Genomic DNA, 8,990 nt, shown 5'->3' on the forward strand with positions numbered 1-8,990 from the left:
GCCTCAAGCTGAAAGAAATAAGTGCTCTCAAAAGATTGTGAGTACAAAGATATGACTTGTGAAATGTATAGCGAAATCCACAATTGTCGCTAACTTTCATACTTGGAGGTTTTTGTGTGGAAAAGCTCCAAAGAATGAAACAATTATCAACAATGTGATGCAAAGATATGTTATAGCTTGATATGAGGCTGAGAGACAAGCAAAATGGTTAAGGAGACCTGTACCCGGAGTTGATAATGGTTTACAACAGCGATAACCATTTTAAGTTTTTCGCTCCTATGACAACGAGTCAAGTGTTGATGCCAAACACACTGACATAGAGTTATGCGTTGTAAAGGAGAAAGTCCGGAATTATGTAGAAATGCTTGAAGCATAAAAGCAACAGACAAGTGTTTGCAGATCTGCTTATTAAAGGCTTACCGCCCCGTGTGTTCGGAGAACACACAGTCGACATGGGTTTTATGGTATAGTCTAAAATTTCCGGACAATAAAAGGGCCAAAGGTTAAAGAATTTGTTTCAAAACAGAGAGGTACGTTGTGGCTGTCTGATTCTATCGGCAATTGAGCTGTGACGATGAAACATGTTCTATGTATTGATCTGTTATGAAACGAGTAAAGTAAAAGTATATGGTCAAAAGTAAAAGTTGAGATCAAGGGGGAGAATGTTAGGATGATCTCCACCGTGTGGGCCCAACGGCCCACCGGGCCCTTAGATCTGCGCCCTGATCGGGGGCGCTCAACCCACTATGGGTGACGGGCCCCTGTCACCTGCACTATATAAAGAGGTGGGGGTCGGCGGCTCGCATCACGAGGTTCTTCGCACAGGCGTACACCCCACCTAATCCCCTACCGATCTAGGGTTAGTGCAGTGCTGATGGGAAGCTCCGCCACCACTACTCTCTGCCACCACCGCCGCCATCCACCATGGCCGGCAACTGGAGCTCCTCGAGCCACAAGGAGAAGGTAGGTTCACCGGATTAATCTACCTTACCCGATCCACAGATCTATCAAAAATAAGAGGAAATTAAGCCTCGCAATGTAGGAAAAGTTGCATTGCTCAGGCTTGGTTGGAGGATTGGGGCAGTACTAGATCCCTTACTTTGGCCAGCCGACGATCCATCGAAGGTATCTATTGGAGGGGAGAAAGCGCAAAGCAGTGGAACAGCTTTTTTGACTTTGCAAAGCCGATAAAGAAACGTGTGCATGGATATTGATTCTGCAGCTCAGTTGTGCAAACCTGTCTCCTGCTTTCCTTTCCCGCAGGAGCCAAAAGCCGAGATGGAGACTTCAAATCTGTAGAGATAATTTCATTTGCAAAATTTTCATCGTGTAAGTCGTCATAGGAGAACAACACCTGTTGACTTTAGATTTCATGCTTTATTGTATATTCATCATGTAAATAGTACCTAATTCATTGACCAAAATTGTAGTGGGAATTGTAGTTTATTGATTGTTAATTTGAAGATATGCATGCTCTGATATGCGTTTTTTCGTTTTATAAGCTGTTTCTATTTATCAGTTTAATAGAAAATGAGATGCCTGTCGAGATAGGCAAGATGGGCGGGACATTGGTCGATCATAAACTTCCAATACTTGACCGTACATCTATTAAATGAAAAACTGACGTTCGGTTTCCATATCCTTGTAGTGCTTACATAAGGCCAACTCCACCGCGCGACCCCAAACGGATGTTCGTTTTGTCTTGTTTTTGTCCCTTTGGGTAGGGATTTGGGGTCGTGTTCGGACCTGTCCTGGGATGCGGTGGCCGTGCGCCCACCGCGCGGACGCATCCTTTTGCCCCATCCTATCCGTGTCTATTTTAAAAAAGGGACGTTTCAAATGTCAAGCCCCAGTTCACGACCCCAGTTCATCACGCCGGCAACAAAGCCAGCGGCCTACACGACCATCGCCGGGAACACAGCCAGCGGCCGGCAACATAGCCAGCCTCCAAAATGAATAGTTGTCCTCGCCGACAACACAGCCAGCGGCCGGCAACACAGCCGGCCTCCAAAGTGAATGTTTTTTCGCCGGCACACTGTCAGCGGCCAGCGGGCGGGCGGCACTCATGCCAGCCTCCAAAAAGAACGGCCACGCCGATCGGACGATCTAGTTCAGCCCTTCGGCGTCGAGCATCTCCTTTTGCTTGGCCTCGAACCAGGCCATCGTCTTGTCGCTCATCTTCCACAAGTCCACGCTCATGATCGCAAGGGCCACCTCCTTCGCTTTGGTGGCGGCATTGGTGGCCTCGATGTCGAGCTGCCTCTGCCTGGCCTTGACGTTGTCGGCCTCGATGTCGAGCTGCCTTTGCCGGGCGGCCTCTTCCATGTCGAGCTGCCTTTGCCGGGCCGCCTCCTCCATGTCTATCTTCCTCTTCTTGGCCGCCTCCTCCATCTCAAGCTTCTGTCTTTGGAGGTCTAGGTATTGCTTCATTTGCTCGTCCTTGCTTTGCCACTTCTTCTCGTCCCTCACATCCTTATGTGACATCATGCCATGCAAAGTCTCATGCAAGGCCATGGTTGAGGCGTCACGTATGTCGTCCATCTTGGAGTTGGTCTTGCCCCTCGGCCTCTTCAACGCCTCGCCATCCCCACCTCTGGCGAACTTGGCTGTTTTCTTGCCTCTCTTCCTTTGAAGTTCACGGTATTGATCCTTGAACTTAGGGCAATTGTTGATGAGCGTCCAACAATGCGTAAGAGTGAATGGCTTGTCATTGTGCCGGGCCTTGAATGCCTCCAAAGATTGAAATGCCTACACCACATGATCAACAACAAGTGAACATGCAAACATATACACGGCCGAAGTATCATGGCCGTAGCAAGGAAAGGGCTAGAAAGAGAAGAGCATACCATGTCCCCAACACCGAGACCACTCACGGGCCGTGCTTCAACGCTCTCAAATGCGGCACAATACTTGTTGCACTCTTGTTGGATGAACAACCATCTTTTTTGAATCGAACCGATGCCACGGTTGCTTGTAATTTGGTAGGGCTCAAACATCTTCCTTTCATGGAATGTTTTGTGGACTCTCGTCCAAAAAACAATGCCCTTTTGTTGCGCGCCGGTCCTTGGATCTTGGCTAATCTCCATCCAACATTGACAAATCAACTTGTCCTCATCTTGTGTATATGAACTGGTGCGAATGCTCTTCTGCTTCTTTTGTGCTTCCGCTCTTTGGGTGAGCTCGTCTATGAACAATGGAGCGCCACTAATATCAACATCATTGGCTTCATCTTCATCTTCACCTTCGACATAGATGTCGTCGTCTTCATGCCACGAATCACCATGGTCGTAGTCAGCACGGTCGTCGGCCTCCTCATCGGGCACGTACTGGGCGCGGCCATCCTCACTTTGGGTCTCCTCGGGGTCGTAGGCACGGCCATGCCCACCCTGGAAGATCACGTCCTCCATGTACTGGTTGTAGAAGGGGTCGTCCACCGTCGGCGTTGAGGATGGCATTCCGTCAAACAACACGCGGGGGGCCGGCATGGTGCCCGTGAACGGTGCACGCGCCTGCTTTCTTTGCATCTCGACGGACGGCCGCCCGCCGCTGCTGGACCCAGGCGTGACGTTGAGGTCGATGACGGCCGCGGGGCGTGGTGTGGACGGCGCGAACAAGCCCACGTCCGGCGACGCCGAGAAACGGGTATGGCCGTCGTGCCTGGGCGGAGGAAAGCCGGGCGACATGGGCGCGGCGCGCGACGTCGGCGACTGGCAGTGCGTAGGCCGGGCGACCGACGAGCCTGTGCTCGCCGGGCCGACGGCCGCTGCATGGAACCCCGCCGGACGGCCCATGCCAAGCATGAGGATGGCGTGCGCTTTGTTGACGAGGTCCTCCTTCTCGTCGGCAGTGGCCTTGCGCCGCGCGGCCTCCAGCTCCTCGCGCTGGGCGGCGAACTTGGCCGCGGCGGCATTGATCTTGACGGCCGCTCTCCGTTCCCTCCTCTTCGCCGATTCCGCGTCCAACTTGGCGATCTCCTCCGGCGTGCACTCCGACCGCGGCTTCCTTGGCGCCTTCTTCTTCACCTTTGCGGTCGGGTCGACGGCCAGGCAGCCGGAACTCGGCGGGGCGTCGGCCATGGACGGGGGAGAGAGGGGGTGGCAGGAGGGACGTGGGAGGGTTTGGGGGAAATGGCGCCAAATGGGCGTGGGGGGGGTGGGGGGTTGGTTTCTCCCACCGACAGGCGGGCCAGGGAAGGACAAGCGCGCGCGTCCCGCCCGTCCGCGCGCTGTCCGTTTCACCCCAAAACCGGCGCAACTTTGGACCGGGGATGGGTCGAAAGCGGACACAAAGCGGACAAAAGTCCGTTTGCGCCCGCGCGCTGGGCCGTCTCATTTGTCCCTTTTACCCCAAACGGACGGGGACGGACAGGGTAGGGTCGCGCGGTGGAGTTGGCCTAAGGGCACGCTAAGCTTTTCAACAACTCATGAAACGACCAGGCGTCATGTATGATTTTTGGGTCTGGTTTCCGTAGCAAGTGTGGTCTTCACAGTTTTCCTTAATTAACCATGTCATATATGATTTTTGGGGTCTGGTTTCCCTTGTTAACTGGACACCTCTCTTTTTCTTAATGCAGTGCGTGAAGTAAGGTCGGGGTTGCGAAACTATTGCAGCCTTAATGTGTTGCTGCTAAATCCAGAATAGACACATCTGATACCTGCCTTATGCGTATAGGTTCAACACATACACACATGGCTATACGGATCAGGGTGAAACATTATAGGTATCATGACAGAAACAACTAATGAAGAAGTGATATAGATAATACATCTCACATGATATAAGATCCGATATTACATCCAAATTGATATGTTAAGGAGCGGCGGACTACGTGGCGCAGGACGTTCTTCTAGGCACTAGGTGCGTGGTAGCCGCTCATGACGGGGTCATGGCGGTAGGCGGATCTAGAGGGGCTACGCGGGTAGGGAGATGGTGACTGGCGGACGACCATCTGGTGGCCAGTGGTTGGCCGAGCTCCGGTGGGGTTCCTGGGAGACATGCATGGGCGCAACAGGCCTTGAGAGTGTGCCCCGGGCCAGATCTGGAGCTGCCCGATATGGCCCGACGAAAACTTGTTGCCTTGGTTTTGCAGCGTGTTGCCACGACGGCGGCTGGGTGTTGTCGACGATCCCCGTCCTTGGTTGTACTGTTGAATTGGGGGCTATATCAGGTGAAATCAACGCGCTGATGCTAGAGGTCCAGCTCTATGCCAGTTATGGACGTGCTAAGGTGCAACCCAGGAGGTTACCTCATGGTTTGCTGCAGTAGAGAGATGGTCTTGAATGCGGGGTGGCTCTCCTATCTGTATCATCGATTGGTCCGGACCAGTCTGAGAACAGATATTGTGCCGTTTTGCGAGTCAGTGTTTGGAGATGCCCTTATCTCCTGGATAACCTTCCAAACACGATCAAATGGGCAAGGTATCTAGAACACTCAGCTAAGACGTCGAATTGGGGGCGGGGGGGGGGGGGGAATATTAGTTACTCCAAGACTCCTTTAATGATGACAGGCGATGAATTTTATATAAAGTAAAAAAAAGTGTAAAATGTGGTTCCTTCATTCTGACAACTAAAAGGGTCAATCCCCGCTGTTTCTGTACTCCTGCCTTTTTGTCCATCAGGTGTCCCAAATGGGCTAACTTAAGGGGTGTGTCTAAGCCACATCTAGATATGCTCTAGTTATTGCACATCTAAATGAGTGAGTCAAGCATAAAAAGAAAAAAAAAGAAATATTCACATGATTTCGATGTAAAATCAATGACATATAACTTAGATATGCATACTTATGACACATCTAGATGTGCTTTAGCAAAACTGCTAACTTAACTAGCCGCACGGCAACCAAACCCGTTGCGCGCACTGCGTACACATGCGCAAAAACACACGGAATGCACATGAGCAGCTAGCAGCGTAGCACGGCAGCGCACGCGTTCACGCTTCACCCGTACGCGCACGTATGCCCGGGCGCGAGCACGTTGTTTCCGCGGCCGCATGGAGCCCGCCCCAGGGATAATTCGTCGGAGGGAATTGCCCAAACCACCACTTATTGAGGCTAGTGTTGCACAAAACACCTACTATACAGGTTTGTTGCGAAGAACACCACATATTGGTGTAATACATTGCAAATAGGTCTAATCTAGTGTTTAGACACATTGATATAATTCCAGATAGATAGGTCTTGCTTGTAAGTGCACATGTGACAATAAAAACCGGCCACAACAGCCAACATATTAGACTGTCATTGTCTTCCCAAACATGTGGTCCAATTGAGCCGTAACATTCCCAAATTAATATTGAATACATGTAATATTTACAGGAATTGTTTCACATTTTACTGAAAATGTCAAAATTTGAATAAAAAATAGTATGGGCTAACTAAAACTTCCACACTCTAGCAAACCATTGGTCTAAATGGGGTAAAACTTTCCCTAAATGGTAATGTCAAATTTTTCACATTTTCTGAAATTATTAAATTTTGAACAAAATGTTGAATGAAAGAAGTTCGGCATGTGATCACTAGCACCAAAAACATGGTAGATATTGTTGCCATTAGATTTTAGCATCCAAGTAGTTTCTATGTGGCCACTACATCCAAGTAGTGGTCATCACAAAATAATAATGACTAATCTCACACACCTGGTTCGGAGGAGGAGCTCTAGCTCTCCGCGGCCGGTGATTGCGTCTATCCTTCACTACCACCGCCATCGTATGCGCCCGCGGCGGCTCCGCCCGTAGCCACCGGGACATATGTGGGGGAAGGGCGTCGTGCGGGAGGGTCGGCACGCCGCGGGTGTGGCTCGATGCGTCGGAGGAGGAGCAAGTGACCTAACTTGAGCAGTGGCACCGCGCTAGAGGAGGAGCGGGCCGATGGGGAGCGCCGCATGCAACGCGAGCGCGGGGAGGAGGAGCACCGACAGCGCTGGCTGCACGAGGAGGAGGAGGAGGAGAAGCGGCGGGAGCAGGAGGAGGAGGCGCCCTGAGCCAGGCGGCCTTGTCGGAGGAGGCCAAGCTGGCGGCCTACCAGACGTTGTTCCCCTGGGCGCAGCCGCCGGAGTTCCTCGACCTCACCCGCTCCAACGACGAGGATGACACTTAGGGCTATGGGCGAGGACGGCTAGGAGGCTTTTTTGTTTTTATTATGTTTTTATGTTTAATTATGTTTGAAGTGGACTTTACGAGGTTTTAATGTTTAATTATGTTTTAAATTTAAATATTTTATGTGCCTATTTATTTATTTAACACCACGTGGACAAATGTGTCGGTCAAGGTGGGCGCACTGACCATTCTAAATCAAAAATCGGACAAGCGTCTGCTTGGCTGACCCGAACGATAAAAAAACAAACAAAAATCATGTTTGTTTGCATCGGCTGGTTGAAATTGCCCTTATAAGTGGGACCTATCTATCTGACATTATGTTAATGCGTCTAAACATTAGATTAGACCTATTTGTAATGTATTACATCAATATGTCATGTTCTTCGCAACAGACCTGTATAGTAGGTGTTTTATGCAGCACTGGCTCCAACAAGCGGTGGTTTGTGCGATTACCTCAATTCGTCGCCCCGGCGCGTCGCCAAGGCCGGCCTATCTTCTCCGTGCTGCGAGCCCGCGATGGCCCTATGTCGATCGTACACGCGCATGGTCGCCGCATGCCCCGCGCGCGCGTCGTGGAGGCCGGCCTACCTTCTCCGTCCTGCAAGCCGCGCGATAGCCATAAGTCGATCGTACACACACATGGTCGCCTCATGGGGACCAGGCGGCCGTGCACGCACGTACGATCCATCCCGCGGCGATGGTGGCGAGCACGTACGTACTCGGGCACTGCCCTGCCTTGCCGGCACGGCGCCAGCCAAGTGCGGTGGGTGGCTTCCGCGGCGAGTTCGTCGTACTAGGTCTTTTCCGTGCGCTAGCCAGCCCCTTCCTTCGCTTTCTGATTCCAAAAAGGAAGGGGTCGACGGCGACGCTGTCTGGTTGGAGAGTGGAGACTTGCTTGGAGGCACGTAACGTGGCGCGTCAATTCGCGCGCGACTCCCGTGTCTCCCTTCCCCGGTGGTCTCGGTCTCTCGTCACATTTGCCGACCCGATACATCACGCGCGCCCACGTACGGCCGGGTTGGCAATGGGGTATCCGGTCGATCCAGCTCCACCACGAATCAAAAAGAACTACTACGAGGTTGCCCTAACAACAAGTACGATGATTGTTAGGGCATCTTCAGCCGCGCCTCCAACAGGTCCTTCCTAGGCGATTTTGTTACGCGGCGTCAAAAAACGGCCCAGTCACGTCCTTAAAAATCCGTTTTTCGTCGGCTCGGGCCAAAACTGGTGCCGGCGGACCCAGGCCGAACCCGGCGTTCTGGAAGACGCTTGGGGAGGCGGCACAAGCGAAAAAGGCGCGTGGGCCCGCCCTGGCGGCGACCCGAGGTCTTTTTCCCGCCGCTTCTTCACGCTTTTCCCTCGCATCTCTTCCGCTCGCTCGCCTTCCTCCCGCCATTCCCTCCCTTTCTCCCGCCAAACTCCCTCCAACTCGCCTTTCAGTCGCCATCATGCCGCCGAAGAAGTATGCCATGCCGCGCGCGGCGGCAACCACGAATGGCATCGTGGCCCAGCCGAAGCAGAGGAAGCCGAGGGTGCCGCCATCGAAGCCACCGGGCATGTCGAACGACGAGTGAAGGGTAGAAGTTCAGCGACGCGACGCAGTCACCACCGACCGGCGGAACAGGGCCATTGCCAAGAAGACCCGCGACAACGCGGCGCGTGCGGCGGCGTCTTCCTCATCGGTCGACCACGCGGGGATGATGAATCCACCCGTCGTCAGCCACGCCCAGTACGTGCCCTGGGGACAGCAAGGCGTCGGATCTCCATGGGGATCGTCGTCGCCCGGCTACGCCGACGGCGACGCGCACGGGGGGTTCAACCCAAACGTGACCTTCCCCCATGGCCACCCCGCGACGCGCACACTCTCGCCCGCCTTCGTCGGCGTGCAGTATCCTCCAT

The sequence above is a fragment of the Triticum urartu genome, chromosome 7A (genome assembly GCF_056163025.1).
Source record: "Triticum urartu cultivar PI428250 chromosome 7A, HENAU_Tu73, whole genome shotgun sequence".
Lineage (NCBI taxonomy): Eukaryota > Viridiplantae > Streptophyta > Magnoliopsida > Poales > Poaceae > Triticum > Triticum urartu.